Consider the following 18,719-nt stretch of genomic DNA (forward strand, 5'->3'; position numbering starts at 1 on the left):
TCTAGTGTATTCTATGTAGCCCCAAGAGCGCTTACAACAGGATCTAGAAACGCCGCTCTTCCAGCTTTCGCTGTGACTGTGCTGCGATTCAGCGCAGGCCTGGCGTTTTTTGCTTCAAAAATAAAAAACGAGGACGACGTTTTATTTAAAATTAAATGCACATACATCTGGTTCGACGTAGCCGTCCCTTATGAAATACGTCTTGAAATGGCCAACAGCCCTTTCTTACCGTCATCGGTGTACCTAGGCGTGTCGCACGCTAAGCCTCCTCCCAACCATCATACAGTACTCGGATGATATTCAGATAGCTAACAACGCTTTGTTCGCTACACTGAATGGAGACAAAATGCATAACCTACATAGCGCTAAGCTTCATTCTAAACGAGGACACGCTCACATGTAGTCGGTGACAAACATGTACCTTCTTCTCGTTGTGAGGCAGTTTTTTACGCTTGATAATTGTCACCGTAATAACTAGGAAATGCCGCTAACGTGTACAGGCCCTTACACGCTCGTCTGACGTTTTTTTATGCCCGATTGTCCACTATCAAAGCAGATACAAGCAAGAAGTCATAACAGCGACATCAATCCGATTCGGACCAAGCCTACAACATGGGGCCGAATCGGTAGCTTCGTCAAACCTCCGACAGATCGGCAGCAATTTTGCATAAGGTCTATTCGCCTCGAGATCTTTGAGTGGCGCCCTCTCGCGTGAGCCGTCAGAGAGATGACTCGGGTGCCGCTCTTCCCGCGCGCCGCTCGCTACGTGAAGGCTACTCGATGCTACCGGCCAGACCATGCTGGAGTGGCGGATTATTGCGCAAGAGTGAAGCCGCGCCCACCAAAGATGGCGGCTGCGTTCGCCATCTTAGTAGGGGCACGATAAACCATCAGCGTTTGGCGATAAAAAGCCAGTGTTTTTTCTCGCACGCCAGACGAGTTTAATATGGCAACTTTTACTGGTCAGATACTGCTCCAAGTGTGTCCTTGTGTTACTAGTTTTCTTAAATGAGCCTCAAAGCCAATGCAAATTTTGTTGGAGATCAATTGCCAATACTCAACTCGACGGGTTGCTATTATTGGCAACAACGATCTTTTATTTCATAATTACCGTAGTATTCACACTAACAGATCAATGCCATTTGATCTATGTAGGCACCACCAGAAAAGAGCATGTTTCCAAGCTCTTTCGTTGGCAAAAGCTCCTTCACTTTTGCTGGCAAGGCGTTGTGAGAGCTTCCATTGCAGAATTTTTTTTAAACCTCCTTGGGCCAGACTCTCCTGCTCTAGTTATTGAAACATGGTGGGTCAAGTTCATGAAGCAACTGGAACTGAATGTTCAAGCAAAATGCCCTGTGAAATCGGGCGGAGTTGCCGTCCCGAGCACGTTAAGTGTCAATTACGCCTGCTGTCGTCTGCTAGCCATCAATGTGTACATCTCCATGTATGGCGACGATTTCTTTTCGCGGCTGTTGTATGGCCGTGGCGCACTCAAAATGACTTTCCGACCAGATTTCGCTCACTGACTTCTGTGTTCAGGCTTCGGCCTCCGTGTCTGCGTTAAAGCGCAGTATACGCGTACCGCGTGCTGCGTGTGTTCGGTTGCCAAGCCTGCTCCTTCGGTCAGTTCCTATGTTCGGAGTTTTAAGCGCATGACAAAGGACGTGTGATATCATTAACATAAATTTAGTGGTCGGTACGGGCAACAACCTGTGATTAATTCCATGTTTTCAGCAGCTGCCCTGTAAGCGCGTCGTAAGAACTTGAAATTTAAGCAAGAAATAAAAGGCTGAGAGCACGTGCCAAAACGGGGTGCACGACGGTGATACGAAATATTCGTAGGTTGTGCGGAGTTGTTTTTTTATTGCGATAGCAATTATATCGACAGTCTCGGCTGATTTTTGCCGTCGCCGTCACCGTCACCGCCGTCATGCTGCCTATATGTATAAGTATGTATATTATATAAAAGTCCCAAAGAAAAATAATTCCGAAAAATCTTCCGAAGCGCGGATTTTTCTTTTAAAAATCTGTGTTGTTTAAAGAACCACCACCCTGTATACCAGAGCCTGTATGAAGAAGAAACCAAAGTTGGCACAACAACTTTTTCGTTTGTGTTTGGAATGAAAGAGAGACGACTTAGAGAGAGGTATAGAGAAAAAGCGAGATACTTATTTGCAGGATAGCAGAGAGCTTGGCTTGAGCTATATTTGCTGTGGCCCTGATACTTTACACCGGGAAGAGTGATGGGGAAATAGGAGCGTTAATTGCCGACGAGAAGATGTGGAGGTGCGTGTTTACATTTGCATCACTTTGGTGCAACAGCAGCGTCGAGCGTCTAGTCAGTGTTTTGGCGGAAGGCTATGGCAGCTCCTGTGGCTACACCTGCGCTGTTGGCGTCAAGCGAAACTCAAGAACGCTTTATTGATATGGTACCTGCTGGTGTGTGTGTGTGTGTGTGTGTGTGTGTGTGTGTGTGTGTGTGTGTGTGTGTGTGTGTGGTGTGTGTGTGTGTGTGTTGCTTAGAAAAGAGTTGGGGCAGCTATGCATAATGGTACGAAGACTAAGAAAGCAGCGCAACTGGCGACCTTCCCTTCTACATTTCCTCCTCGTTACCCTCACTCAATCCTCCTCACCCCCTCACTTCCTTTCAGATCCCTGCTGTACTGTACTACACATGGCAGTGCTATGCTTTCCTTCTCTCTCTGTCTGTATTTCTTTCTCTCTCTCTCTCTTTCTATGTGTTTGCTTTTTCTCTCTCTCCTTTCTTTCTCTAGCTCTCTTTTTCTCGCTCTCTCGCTCATAGCAGCGCAATCATATTGTTGCCGCTGGCGCGCCTGGATGGCCGAAGTGGTTACACGGTCGCCTTCGGACCGTGTTAGTGGGGTTTGAATCCCATCTCTCCAAAATATTTGTTTGTTTTATTTATTTCTTTTCCTCCTCCCGTCGACTTCTCTTCTCGTCCTATTTTCCTTCCTCCAACGGGTTGCTAGGCGGAGCGAAATTCCATGGCTCGGGCAGACAGCTAGGCGCAGTTTTCTGCTAACGCCGCACGGGGTTCGCGAGGCTAGAACCGCCTCCGCTGTTTAAATGGCTCTACTCAGGTAGCCAAGCGCTCTATTCCATTGCAGGGATTCTTTTCGTTTGGAGAAAAGGCGAGGGATTTACGTGGCTATGCAGCATGTGATCACGGTTTCACCATGGGGTTACCGCTAATGGAGCCAGAACGTTACATTTACAACAGAGGCTTCTTTTGTTTCAGCAGTACGAACAACACTGGTATCTCCTGCTAGTTTATAAGTATTACTGTCATGGGACAATGATTACTTTTAAATGTTTAACATGCCTGTAGACAGTTTTTCCACGAGGAGCGTCAAATCTTATACCTTAGTCTCGCTACTGTGGGGAAATAGAAAGGAATCATTTCTTAAAGGGCCTCAAAACAGGCTCTGACGTTTTTCTTTACACCTCGCAAAACAAGCTGGCTAATTCGTGCAACAGACCGCGGGTGATCACATTTTGAGAATATAAGTCGATAACGCGGCCCGCCGCGCAGGTGCTCCATCTCGATAAATAATACAGGCACCTTTTCCTGCGCATTGAGCGTGATCTTGCCAATGGGCAGCTTACGTATCAGCGACTTTCGCGATTGGTCCTTTCCTCTACGAGACGGTGCCATGGCCCTGCGGTGATGCAGTTTTGGCCGCCGCAGTCCGCACTTTATTTTCATGCGATGCCCTCTACCGTTTCGGCAGAGTCCCGAGACTTCGCTGACAAGCAGTTGTCGCCAGAACGAAAGCTTCCGAGATCAAGAGGCCTCTCGCGACCTTACCGCTAGGCGAAGCGCGCATGCGCCGTGGCGTATTTGGTTTGGTCTCGCCCGAGCCTCGCACCTTTCTTGCCGTGCTTGCTCGCACCGCCGTTCTGACACGAAGGACAGGCAATGGAAGCTTTTCTCGGTCGTTGGCTGCGTGCCGATGACGTAGTCACTGACGTGGCGTTACGTTCTTGAAGTGGGCGTAGTCACGACAAAGAGCTTCGCCCACCTCTCTTCCCTGCCGAGAAGGGCGGGTAGCCGAGTCCATGGCCAACAGCGGACCTTTAAAAAAGAGCACTCTTCACCTTGAACAGGATTGTCGAAGTTACAAATATTTTATGGAAATATTAACGTACACTTCGAAGTCTACTGAAAGCAAATGCGTAGCATTAATTTTGGTATATATTAAAAGTTACATAATGTGGTGACCGTTTATTGCATACCATGGGTAATTATTTTTCTTTTGTATGCTTTCTGCGTACTAACAAGCCATCCAGTATATCTGAGTTTGGACGTGGAGAAGTGAACTTATTTTACCTACCTGAACTTGTGCTCGACTATAGACTTGTGACTCATGTGCTTTTCGATTGTACTGCAGTCTGCACATCTTGTTCTACTGTATGACATTTTTTGGCCCTCTTATCATTCTTTTATTGAATATTTCGTCTGCTAAGGGGTAAATTCGTACCCGTTGCCTGCAAAAGCGCCATCCTTTCCTATTCATGATTCCAATAAAAAGAAAACCTGAGCGCGAACTGAAACCAGCCGAAGCGGGTTGTTCTAGCACCCTGTATCTTCCTTATTACAGCACTTATTCGCAAAAATTTTGCGCCGGCATGTTTCCATCATAGAGATGTGCAATTCTCTTTCCATCACAAATTGTGAACCGCGGAGATGCTCTCTAGCCCCACAATCCACCACGGTGGTCTAGTGGTTATGGTCTGACCCGTAGGTCGCGGTATCGAATCCTGTCCGCGGCGGCCGCATTTTTCATGGAGGTGGAAATGCTCGGGGCCCATGTGCTTAGATTTAGGAGCACGTCAAAGAACCCCAGGTGGTCGAAACTTGCGAAGCCCTCCATTACGGGGTCTGTTATAATTATATCGTACTTTTGGGGCCTTAAACTCCAAGAATTTAATTTGTGGCCCCTTAAATGTAGGCATGGGTGAGCTTTTAGCCATCCTTTTTTTTCCAATTTGAAGTGCGCCTGCGCAGTAATAACAGTGAGGTTATTTTTCCGCGTTCATTTATTCAAAGAGAGTTTTAAAAATGTCTACGCATGCCTTCCTTTTTCGGGTTTGCGTATCAGCTCGCCGTAGATGCTTTATAATATCGTTTGTCCACCGCAAAAGGAACGTGAGTGAACTGCGGTCGTGCCTTCCGGAGAACGTCGTGAATGAGCTTTGAGGGCGCCTAAGAATATCTGCGAGCAAGCAAGCGCTTCGACGTCGCTTGGCGAGTTTGCCGCAACGCTGACTGTTTTCTTGCGAATTTCGCTCGTGCATACAGACGCACTGCGACGCCTGACACACTTTCACTGCGTTAAAAGCTTGCTGTAATTCTCGTATAGTGCGTATGCGCCTTCCAGGTGTAAGGCCTGCGCACCCACTGACGTCGTTGTCGATAAATGTTGTACTCAGTTCAAACATTGCCGCTTCGTAACAAAGAGCCGAAACATATGTTATAGGGATAGCTCTGTGTTATGTCTCCCCCCGAAGAATAAATATATTAGCGTAGCTTGCACTGGTGGCGCAATGCTGAAGATCATTAGTAAAGAGAGGGGAGCTGATGGGCACTGAGACTAAGTTTTGCAAATTCTCTCTTTCTTTCTTACGGGCAAGCGTTGGTCACAGACGCCACACTGATAGCGAGAAACGCTTCAGGTGAACTCGACTGTCGGGACAACTGCAACTGGTGCGCAGCAGTTCTAGAGGGGAGAGTCGACGCGTAGGAACGAACGGTGCTTACACTGCTACTCATCAGGTGTCACGACATCCGACTGCACCTGAGCGTCGGTCGAGATCAATGTAGCGTCTGTGACAACGCTTGCTCGCGAGGAGATATCGGCGGCGTCCCGCGTTCGACGCCACTGATCCCGCTGCCTCCTTTCTAGTTCACTGTAGAGAGGACGAAGAGAGCGCAAGACGGTTCATCACAATGATTCCTTTCTATCACGTGACTTGTCTTACGTGATTTTACGTCACATTACTGGTGTTACTCGATTTTGGCAAAAATATGTCACGTGACTAATGTTAATCGATTTCTTAGGAGAGACCTCGTCCCGTCACAGGTCTGACATCATTTTGCGTCACATCACTAGTGTTACGAAATTTTGGCAGGAGCATGTCACGTGGCCAGTGTTATGTGGTTTTTTTGGCGGGAACATGTCGCGTGACTAATGTTGGGCAATTTTAGGTGAATTCACATATTCCCGGCAAAATCACGTCGCGTGGTGAGTGTTCCGCGATTTTCGCAGGAACTATTCTTTCTTTGTCATTATATCTATCTCTATCTCTTTCTCTCTTTATTTTGTTTCTTTCTCTCTCTTTCTATTTCTTTCTATCTCTCTGTACTCGTTCTCTTGCCCATCAAAATTTCTGCACCCCACGCCAAATCGGCGCACATGTTCTGCGAGCGAAGCAGAAGATGAAGAAGAGGACGAAGAGTTCATGCGCCTCTCGCTCCGCCTTGCGCTCGTGGAAGCGAGCACGTTACGTGGCTTCCTCCTTTCTGTTCACACCATGCTGCGGTACCAAAAGCTTAAACTGCTCCTCCGTTATTACATTATCTTTCCGGGCCTGGGCTTTGAACACGGTTCCTCCCGGTCCGAACGTTAGTGCCTTAAACAATAAGTCGCGCGCTCATGCTTGACCAATGTCAACTCCACTGAAGCGTACCGACGACGAACGAAGCAAGCATGCAGACGATGCACAAAAACAAGTGCCAAGCAGTACGCTTGCTATGCGCGTTTCATTGAAATTTTTCGTGTTGGCGGACACTAAAGCTATCTGCTGGACAGCAAGTAAGGCCGATATTAGGAGTCGCACATTTCAGGAAAATGCCGACTTCGGGAAAACTGAATTCCTAACTCGTGTTTATGTGATCGCGTGATGATCCATTCGTTGGGCCGTTGTAGAGGCTGACGAACGCTGGTAAGAACATGGAAGATGCCATGCCGATTAAGCACAAAAACAGCCTTCCGGAGACGGCCGCTACCTATAAAGAAAGAAAGAAAGAAAGAAAGAAAGAAAGAAAGAAAGAAAGAAAGAAAGAAAGAAAGAAAGAAAGAAAGAAAGAAAGAAAGAAAGAAAGAAAGAAGAGCATTACACGTCTACCTTCGCTTGCCACCATTTCTTCGATTGGGGAAGGTCTCGATTTTGTTAAAACTGCTTGTTAAACAAGCTCGCCTAAAAAATACCTTCTTACAGCCGTCCAATGTCTGTATTTAGGAAATAATTATGCTTATTTTCCTCATAATAAATATTTAAAATAAGACTTGGCGCTTCATGCGGAAAAAAAGCCTATGCCCACGCAAATGTACAAAATAATCATATTTTCCGATACGAAACCTTTACCACATGCACAAGGTACCTGTCTTGTTTGTGCTGCTGAAACAAAAGAAGCCGCTGTTGGAACTGTAGTATGCTAGCTCCAGCAGCAATACCCCGCTGTCGACTACACGGTTAGCTTCTCACAGTTCTCACACATTGTGAAATATACTTTCGGAAATAAAAGGGCACTGGACTGCTGTCAGCACTATGAGCTGCTTGTCAGGCTATAACGACTTTCTAGATTTGGGATGAGAATCACCATGAAAAGAAAATAAGAAAAGAAAGGAAGAAAGATTTGTTTCCGTTCCTGAGATTTCAACCCACGTCCTGATGCTCCAAAGGCGAGGGTTGTTGCCACAGCGCTACGCACCCATGCTTAATGAACGTGAATACGTGTATATTCAAACCATATGAATGCGTTGTACCCACAGTGCAAAGCAAATGTAGAAAGAGAACAGTTTCTAGGCCGGCTTCACTGAAATCTAGGGCAATGCATCAAACGCCCTCTGTAGGACACGATGTAGAACGATATGTATGATTGTACGCAAGAGTAAAATTTTCCGTTTGCGAAAACTTAAAGCCAAACTGGCGTTTCGGTGGTCCTCCTGAGGTGGCTGTAAGAGTGCCTGAATGACGAGTGGAAGCCCGCATAGCTACGCCACCTGTCGGGTGTTCAGACCATCGCTGGCTCGGCCGCGAAACGGTTCGAGCGGCCGCTCTTTACTTTTATATTTCTGTATGCCTCCCATAACAGACAACAACGTAAATTATTCACTTCTTGTCCTAAACACAAACTTAGCCCTCAAATTTAATAGAACAGCAGAGTAGCTTAAAGCCTCAAGATAAATACAAGCTCCAGCGCCAGAACTGCGGCGAACCTCCAATTTATTTGTGCGAGAAAGTCGCTCTAACCATGAAGAGAAACAGTGAATCAATTTACATTGATACGTTATTAAATGCAAAGCAAATACATTTGACTGTTTCTATTCCTCTAGCTATTTAGCCGCCTACATCTCGGCACTCTCGCGGTCGTCCGCTGGACTTGGTGTAATACCAAAAATTGGCATAGGAGGAGATGAGTGTACGACGAACACGATTCGCAGGTCATGACTTGAATAACGTGACTTGCCTGTCGCGCACGTTATGATACCCTTTCCACGAGTTATGTGTCGCACATAAATACCCGTATAGCACGGTCCATGGCGTACCGGTATGTTCCACAGGTGATTCACGGTGTATATCACCCCAAGGACAGCGACAATAGATTTGGTAAATCTTCACGCGAGAGCCTAAATAGACCTTGTCGCAGAAAACCCGGTACCGAATTCAGCGGCGTTGTCTGTGAGCGAAAAATTCCGATGGACGCAAACAATAGAAACAATAGTTTGAACCGGAATCGAACCCATGCATCCGGCGTGACAGCCAAATACACTACTACAGAACCATGCCACTGCCTCAAGTAGCTCAGAAGAAAGGCCCTATAGAAGTGTCGTGCCGGGGCAGCGCCTATAGTGGTGCAGGTGTTCGCAATCCGCCTTTAGAACAATGTAATAAGCATTCGCTACGCAATGTATGGGCAAGCGTTGTTCGTGTACGCCGACTACCGCTACGTGTGACATGCACATCATCGCACAATAGCGTGTACTTCGTTAAGACTGGTATCTTTGCTCTAGCGTGAGTCGTGACGCTACGTCGAACCATGAGATGCCCCTAACACGCCAGTGCAGTCGCTGTGCATGGCAAGCCCACGATAACCGCACCACTACTAAACTTGCACAAAGACTTCGATCCACCTCGCACAAATGAAAATGCTTGCCTCCAAGCAAGAATTCCGGCATAGGCTGCTACTCGCTGTTCGCTTCGCAAGAAATCAATCCCAGCAATGCGTGGGATCTGCCGACATTTTAGATGCGAAGCAGCTGTTTGACTATACTCGCGGACAACTTTTCTTAGCAATGAAGCGAAGGCTACAGAGCCACAATGCACGTGTCCTACCGCTAATGAATGTAGTCCCACAATTGCGTCCATATTTTCTGCGTGAGATATAAAAAATACTCCTTCATTTTCTACATGTAGCTTTTTGAGACGAAACGCAGCACTCACAAGCGAGATATATGTATTTCTTTTACTTTATACGTTGTCGCTTTGCGTTTTTGAGTGCGTGAAAAAGTCGCGCCTTTTACCCGTACCTTAGACGCTAAGCAGCGTTTGCGTCAAAATGCAACGCTAGCCATCACTTTCCACGGCGTTACGAGACGCGCGCCAAACCGGACTACTTCGCGTAGCAGTACATGTGCAGACGCTCCGCCCCCGTAGCTTTCCCTTCATTGCCAAGAAAAGTTGTCCGCGAGTATAGCCTGTGTAACGCTGTCCTTCCGTCCGCACAAACGCGAGGCAACGCGCTTCCCTCGGCGCAGGTGTTGGAGCGGTGCCAAGTAGGTCACGCCGCAGCTGGGCGTTGACGTCACGCTCCCCTCGCACGCTTCCCTCGCAGGTGCGCGCGTACATCACTCTCTCCCTCATCCGTCGGAGCGCCCGCAGATGCCGGCTCCAACGCCCGCTCGCCTCCCGTGTCTGCGTTAAACGTTTACACCAGTAAACGCTACACCGAGTTTCGCTTCAAACGAATCTTCCAGCGCTCACCGCAGCACCCGCGTTAGCGCCGTTCAACCCGTGACGCCACCTGTGCGCAACGCATCCCATCAACGCCACCCGTGCGCTTCGCATCCCATCAGGGTTCCCTTCGGGGAGATGGTCCAATTTTTCTTCTGAAGCTCCATCATATGTTTTTATATCACGACATACGAAGGTCAGAGCTTCATTTTGAAATTTCGCGATGAAACCTCCGGTGAGCATGGCGTGATGGCATTAGAAGTTTTCAGTGTTCTTTCGTATTCTTGCCATATTGCCTAAGCAAAATTTACTAAATTTGGTGCTTTTTACTTTCTAGCTTCCTCAGAGGACATTGCAGTCAGCTTTTACAGATTGAGAACGATGTAGGTTCTATACCAAACGGCGTCAAAATGTATGACGTCACAGTGTGCTGGTGAGGGAAATTTGAGGGGACTTTGCCAGCTTCATTTACTTTTCGTTCTGTCCATGAAACTATGGTCATTCAGCATTAAACAGCGAAAAAACGAGGGGAAAGGCTCCTTTACCCTCGTTTTTCTTTTGTTGTTGTTCTGCGCTAAGTGGCTATAATAATTTATCAATGAAATAAGGGGAACTTAAGGGCTTGTTTTTCTTCGCTAGACACAATATTAATTAGAACAAACGGCGAAATATTCCGATAGACGCAAAGAACTGAAATCACGGTTCAAGCTGGAATCGAACCCATGCATTCTGCGTGGCAGTCAAGTTTTCTACCACAGAGTCACGCCCGGCCACGGCGGCCGCATTTACGATGGAGGCGAAAATGCTCAAGACCTGTCAACTTGGATTTCGGTTCATCGTCACCGGAGGACGCGCACTGACGACGGAGACAATGAGAGAACAACACGACAGATGCGCGCTGTCAGTGCGCGCTCTCCGGTAACGATGAACACATAGCAACTGGCCCAGTTTTCTGCTTTGTTAGATTTAGGTGCACGTTAAAGTACCCCAGGTGGTCAAAATTTGCGGAGTCCTCCACTTCGGCGTCCATCTATTATACCATGGTTTTGGGACGTGAAACTTCAACAATTAATACTATCATTATTAATATCTCCTATATATTAGTGTCGCGTGTGTGACACGAATGGGCTCTAAAGTAAAATCCTCTACTTGGCGAAAATTACACCGTAGCCTATGTTGAAGCCACCGTAGCACATTAACGTGATCAAATAAATAATTAGCATAAAAGCGGGTATGACTGCTAAGCATGACGACTTTCGAAACAGAAAGTTTACCCGAAATAATTAGTGTTAATTCAAGAAAAAAAGATTCCAAGTTTAGCCTCACCGCTGTATAATTTTATTCCGCCCTTTGACTTGATATCATAGCATTTTGGCGGGAAATACAAACCAGGTTGGTGTGTGGTGTGTTGTGCTTCATGCACAAATGGGCGCTTTTACTCGCCATCTCACTCATGCACCATTGCACAATTTGTGCGAGCGAGGGACCGGTGGCGCCGGCTGGCGTCATCTGCTCTCCCATTAGTACTAGTAGCTCGTTTCAAGCGCTGCACCGAATCTAATCAGGGCAGTATAAATTAATAACAGTGGCTAATACATCACTCAGTTCCATTTATCGATTTGAAACAAGAAAATCATAAAAAAAATTACAATATATCAGACGATATCGCAATTTGTGTGCATCGCTCCCATAGAAGCATATGAAAACGATTGCAGCAAGTCCGTACGCGATATCTGTCATGTGCATTTTGGTCGTGTGGTGGCAAATACCGCATTTCCTCCTCGCTGGGCCCTTAAGGCCCGAACACACGTACGCGTTGCAGCGCGTCAACGCGCGACTTTTTGACGCGGCGTCGCGCCCTCTCCCTATGGGGAGAGAGGGCGCGCGGCTACGCGAAGCTGAGCGCCCTCCCTCTCCATAGGGAGAGGGCGCGACGCCGCGTCAAAAAGTCACGCGTTGACGCGCAGCAACGCGTACGTGTGTTCGGGCCTTTACGTTGTCGGGCCTCCCGCGCAGCAGATTCCTTTCTTTAAAGGGGCCCTGCCTAACATTTACAGGTAATCATCGAAAGGCTTCCCTGAAGGAGTGTATTGCCTCACGAATCGACTGCCGTAACATTTTTAGAATCCGTCGAGTATGAGCGAAGTTACAGAGATTTCTCGCACGCTTTTATCGATCCTTCCCTCGCCTTTCGTACGAGTGAGCGAGCTGATAGCTACGCAGGGGTTGGGGGGGGGGGGGATGACAAGTGGTAAGAAACTACTACGGCTGTTAGTTAGCATGCGTCATCACCTTGAGCACACTCTTTTCTTCGAACGCGCGGTTTACCTTCAGTGTGATTGCCAGCGAGCGCGCGGGCACGTCGCGTCATCCCGCGGTGGCCGTGGTAAATATGCTGCCCACGATGCTCAAATGAGCCAATGGCCGTGGACATTTGGTTTACGGCACGGACAAATGGCGTCATCTGTCGACTGAAGAGGGAGGAATTTCGAGCTGGCTTTGAGAATTAGTTGTAAAGTCCAGACCACATACTGTGGTGTAATGACTGGCTCGCATGTTCTCAGAAGCCTCAACTACCCATCAGTGGCGTTTTTAAAGACGATAGTCTTTCTTGGGGAACTTAAACGCAGAAATTTTGGTCTGTCTTTCTGTTTGTCGGCACGTCCCTCGATTCAGCCACTCGGCCAAAGTTGAACCACTTGCCCAAGGGCCAGCCGTCTTGAACTGGTACGGCTGTTCATACTTGTGAACATTGTCGATCAAAAAGTAAATATCATGCATATCTGAGGTGCAACATCACTAGGTAAGTATTAGGTGGCGTGTTCCTTTAATAGAAAATGCATACATACGTAATTTTAAGGACCTTAGTTTCTTAAGCTGCGCTGAAAATGCATAAGAATGGAAGCTTGAGCGAGTTGGTATGCGTTCATCTTTGTTGAAACAGCGCTCACTAGACGACGACGAAGTAAAAGAAGGCACAGGCGCTGCCTGTCGTGTGCCTTCTTTTACTTCGTCGTCGTCTAGTGAGCGCTGCTTCAACAAAGCTGAAAATGCGACTGCGCTGAAATTTGCCTTCCTCCGTGCCCTTCGCACGAGCTCATTGTTTTGTTTCGGTTTCCGTTCTGTATTGCACTGTACGAATGCCATGGGTTGGTGTTGAAAAACTTTAGTTCTGAGAAGGCCAAGAATGTGAAAAAAAAATATTTAAAAAATGAAAAAGCAGCGTTGTGGGCGGCCTTCAGGCTGCCGGTTGTGGGCGCCGCTCTGGCGTTCCTGTTTTACCCAGGCGACGTGTAAATAAAAGAGTGTGTGGAGAGTACTCGTTGAGTGCGGACGTTTCTCTGCTTCAGCGCTTCGCGCCAAACCGCGTTTTCGGGCTGGCTGGCGTCCCCGCCGGTCGCGTTGGTCACCGCCGGTCTTCGCCTGCTGCTGCGCCGGGACTACCAGCACGCAACACAGCACTCATGTTTGCCGACGTATTGCCAGATGGCGTCCATATCTCACACAGCGCCTCTTCTATCGTCTTTACATGACATTTGCAGCGAAGCACGCAGGTACGCGGCCTTCGTTTACTTAAAGGCGTTCGTTAAAAGGCGTTCGTTTACTTGCGGCACGGTGGAGGCATGCTCCCAGAACCAAAGCCGGGCTAACAGTTCAAAAGGCGATGCGCATGGGGCCTGAATACGCTATCGCGTTCTACTGTTAAAGGCGAAGCTCAAGCGTCCTCTAAGTTTTTCACAATCCTAAGCAGGAAAGCACCTCTAACCCTGCGGCTGAAACATACCACTTGATGACGCGATGTGTCTATCTGAATGAGACTACCTCGAAGTCAGTGCCGCCTCCTCCAGGTGCAGGATGGTGACGCCCTTTGTCCAGGCCAGCGCCATATTAGGCCGTAGTTGCTGACGCGTACGCCGCCTCTTCTTGAGGTGACGTGCAAGCATGATGATGGACACGAGCGGGAAACTGTAGAAATAAAACGAACTCAGACATTACATCCAAGGCGTCTGCCATAGCATGGGTCTGTGTTTTGGAGCCGCGTGCAGAAGCGCGTGACTCCGAAACAACACGGCGGTTCTGTCGAAGTTGCTCCCACCCTAAATCTTGCCTACATGCACTCGTTTATCCTAGCACTTAACAGCTTCCCTGTAAAAGGTACTGTTAACAGATGAAGGCGAGATTGGGAGGGCCGTTATGCTGAGGCAGCAGCAACATCGTGCGTCTAATTCAGTGGCTTGAGGAAACGCCGGAGCCGCTCCTGTGGCCTCAGCTGTGCTCCTTGCGCCACGAAAAGAAAGCAGACGTGTGTGTGTATGTCTCCATTTTGAAAAGAAATACGGAGCCCCTCCCTTATCGTACAAATATCAAGCGAAGCTTGGCACATGCGTTCCCGACGTACTACTTTTCTTTCTTTCTTTCTCGCTTTATTTCTCTCTTTCTGTCTTTCTCTCTATCGCTGTGCGCAACGATTCCTCCTTTATTATTTTTTGACGTGCCGTGATTTGGACCTTAATCCATGTGCTTAGCAGCGCCGCTCTTGTTTTGTTACAGGCTACAATGACGATTACGCGTGAACCAATGAAATGCCACGATTAAGGGCCACACGGAAATGTGGCAAAGTGAAACGACTAGTGATTTCGATGAAAGCTCAGATTTCCATTCCAGAAAGGGCTGATCGCCGAGAGGCTCACGGTTGAGACAGCATCAGTTATTGGAGAACGGCGCATAGAAATGCGCATGCGACGAACGCATCTTCGAGGACCTGTTAGTGTACACCCGCGTGTGTGTACACTCGCCGGGATAGAGAACTATCTCGACACCACCCATATCTACAACTCTTGGAAGCTTCGCTTAGAAGTGGGATGATGTAGACAGCCATGCAGTCTACTGTTGTATTCAATTGCGGGGATTGCTTCATGTGAAATAAGAATGGTGAAATATTTTGGTTATTATGTCTTCTATTATAGGATGGACATATGTAGGTGTCGCCTAACGACCGATGATGTCCAACCCTGAGGGCTAACGGAACCATAACAATACATTTCCAACAGAAGCTTCTTTTGTTTCAGCAGCATGAATAACACAGCAGCCCGCTGCATGTTTAAAGGTATTGCTTTCACAGAACGCGATTATTCTTTGCATGTTTGCAGGCGCTTAGGCTATTTCTCACAAGAAGCGCCTAATCTTATGTTAAACTCCCAGCCATCGAGACTTAAACCGAGGCCACTGTGACTCAGGTCAAGCGGCATGTCTCGCGAACTAGGCGAATTATTTGAAGTGACTGCGTGCCTGGAGAAAGTCACACCGTTAGAGTGTACTGTAAAATATTCTAGTACACTCAAACAGGGTCCCTGATACCTTTTCCTGATACTGCTAGAAGGCGAAAGCCATCTTCTGAGCTTCTCAGACGAATAAGGTAATCACAGCTCCCCCTCCCCTCCCCACCCCCTTCCACTGACACCACTCTCCAATAAACGTAGTGTTGCACTGTCTTTGGGATCGCAGACACTGAAAGCTCTAAGCACTTCACCTTGTTTTGAAGTACCTCTGGCATCTACCCTTGCACCTTTCACCAAGCGTCGATGTGATCTCATGATATGATTGTGTCACGTCATTACAGCTCGTTCTCGCCAAGAGTAAACATCAAGGTGCATATGTTTGACCACAAGCAGTCCGTGGCTGACGACGTTTAAAGCTTCGCTAAGGTGGCAGTAAGCGAAGTCAACCTGCCCTCTCGTATATACAGGCGTAGAGATCTGCGTCTTAAAACTAGCGAGATTTGTGATAGTTGAGTTGAAATAATAATAATAATAATAATAATAATAATAATAATAATAATAATAATAATAATAATAATAATAATAATAATAATAATAATAATAATAATAATAACAGAAAACCCATGTCTCGAAAGGACACGTCTCATAATGAATAAAATCATCAGATGGGAGGAATGGTTTCATTTTACAATTTTCTTTTTTTTATCGATGGAGTAAGCAAAGTAAATCCTAAAAGCTATCGAACAGACAAAATACGAAGAGATCCGCGAATGCCCACGTCACAAATACAAGCAAGTAAAGCGCGTTGAGATTAGCACTTGATTTATTCATCACATAACCTTGCTTGCACACGCTAATTTTCTGCTTAAACGAAACGTTCCAGTGGGCATGTCTTGCATAATAAATTCCAAAAACCACTGCCATCTTTTTTTCTATTTTTTTAGAACGCCTCAAGTTAGACTGTGCGCTGTCTCAACCCCGCTATAGTTCAAGTTCTGATGTTACGAAGTAACCCTTCACAAAAATGTCTAACCGAAGTCAACTATATAGCTATTCAATCATACAGTCCTTCAAAGATGGTCTGTCATGGTCAAGCGGATCCGCTCTTCTGCTGTAGTGGTCACGACACAATGATTATACAGGAGTTCGTGCGAAGTTTGCTCTTTCCTGTATTGAAGGACGTCAGAGATGACGTCAGCTGGGAGCTTCAGTAGCTGCTGAAAAAGTAGTCTTCATTTAGTTTTCACCCGGCATTCAACGGATTGACAAAACGTCCCCGTATGAAATCGATATATGATCTGCCGCACCTACATTGACTTCAGGTGACTTATATAAGTAAGAAACCACCAATGATGTTCAATGTTCCGTCTCGATGCAGCTTCCAGTTTCTTGGAAGGGTTGTCACGGCTGTTCTTTCTTCGGCCCCTACTTCTGGCAGCTAGTGGCGCTTGGTTGGCGTTTGGCATATCAGCAACCTTCATGCAAGCATAACGAGCGCTCTTTGCTGAGAGAACATACGTGCAAACAAATGTGGTTATTTTGTTCATAAAAGGTTTCAAACGCCCAGTAAAACAGACACTCTCGTAAGCAGCCCCCATATCGAATAAGCAAAGTTCACTAGTTGTTTTAAGTGTGAAGTTTATCGTCCGAATGTAGCGTGACCCAAACAAGACAGAAATATAGGGAAGTTGGAGACTTAAAGCCACCAAAAACTGTTGATCATGTAATGCCACTGAAGACAACGTTTCCACCAGAGGACTTTTGTCTTTGTACGGGCAGCGCCGTCGGACAATACATCACCACGTCGGGGTAAAGCGAAGCATACGTACGGCACACTAGCGCAGAGATGGAAATAAAGCATGGCGATCTATGACATCGCTAGCAGCAGGCCACGGTGCCCAGTTGACAGGATGATTTGTTCTGGCTTTAGGCAGGATGCGCTTCAATACGTCATGCGATTTGCAGAAATTAAGTTTCCCCGATGGCGTTCATATACGAAAAGAACGCACCTAAACTACAAGAAAGTAATGTGGCTTAACCTAAGATCGCTTCCGCTTTTAAAAGTTGTACTTATAGCTATATCTTGCTGTAATATGTACCAGTGATGTGAAGTGAGTCACGTTGCTTCTGCCTGGTAGTGTATGTGAAATGGAAAAAAATCTGCACAATGGTTAGCAATTTTGGCCAACTTTACTACTTCTCAATCTGCTCTATAAAACTGCGCTCTGTATTTTAGCAATACGTGTGTTGGGGCAAGCTCCTCGAATTTCGCTAATTTCGTAGTCTATCTATCTATCTATCTATCTATCTATCTATCTATCTATCTATCTATCTATCTATCTATCTATCTATCTATCTATCTATCTATCTATCTATCTATCTATCTATCTATCTATCTATCTATCTATCTATCTATCTATCTATCTATCTATCTATCTATCTATCTATCTATCTATCTATCTATCTATCTATCTATCTATCTATCTATCTATCTATCTATCTATCTACAGTGCATCTTTCTTGATAATCATGGGGAGTCGCTTAAATCGGTTTTACTGGAGCGGAAGTCTTGGACGGACGATAATAATCATCTGAGCAGTCGAATCGATCAGTCTGTCACCTAAATTAGGTGATTTTAAGCTTGAAGAAAGGCAAGGCACTAGGGCAGACCAGATCATTGTTGGGGAAACAAATTACGGTTGATAATACATTTTGCAGATATAGTTCTTAAAAACAGCGTCGAAAGAAATGCGCCTAATATGACCGCTGCAAACAGCAGAAAAAATTTTAATAACACAATGCCTCAGCCAGTCGCCTTCTCTTTCCGTAGTTGTTCAAAACGCATTCTTATATCTAATGCACCTTATTTAAGGAGAATACAGCAGATGAAGTTATGGCCGCCACCAGGTTTAATCAAATTAGGAAGTAATATGCTTTGTTTAGGACAGAGAAACAGCTGACAAAGCAAGCATTTCAATATCGTGAAAGCGCAATCTAGCGCTAAACGGCCACCACAAGCTTTAATTAAAATTTCTCTTCTAAGTGTACACTGTAAACGTGACAGGCAAAAGCTTTACTAACACGCTCTTGGATGGAGCTAAGGTGACATTACCATGTTAAAATCCCAGACACCGGCGAAAAATGTTCTGGTAAATGCAACCGTAGTGCTCACTCAGCACTTCTGTTTCATAAAAATTTCTGATATGACCCTTCAGATTTTTCAGAATTTTCTTACAATCATATGTGTTCTCATCAGTTCTCTTTCTATTGTCACCAAAAAATTGTGAGGTGTTCTTATCAAGGTATTAATCGAAATAACGGGGGAGTACACCACACACACCCGCGCGGGAGGCAGCACATTTAAGGCTCATTTTATCAAGGCTCTACATTACATAATATGCAGATATATAATGTCTTACTCACAGCAGATTTATGTTTACTTACACTATTTCAGAGTGACAT

The sequence above is a fragment of the Rhipicephalus sanguineus genome, chromosome 9 (genome assembly GCF_013339695.2).
Source record: "Rhipicephalus sanguineus isolate Rsan-2018 chromosome 9, BIME_Rsan_1.4, whole genome shotgun sequence".
Classification (NCBI taxonomy): Eukaryota; Metazoa; Arthropoda; class Arachnida; order Ixodida; family Ixodidae; genus Rhipicephalus; species Rhipicephalus sanguineus.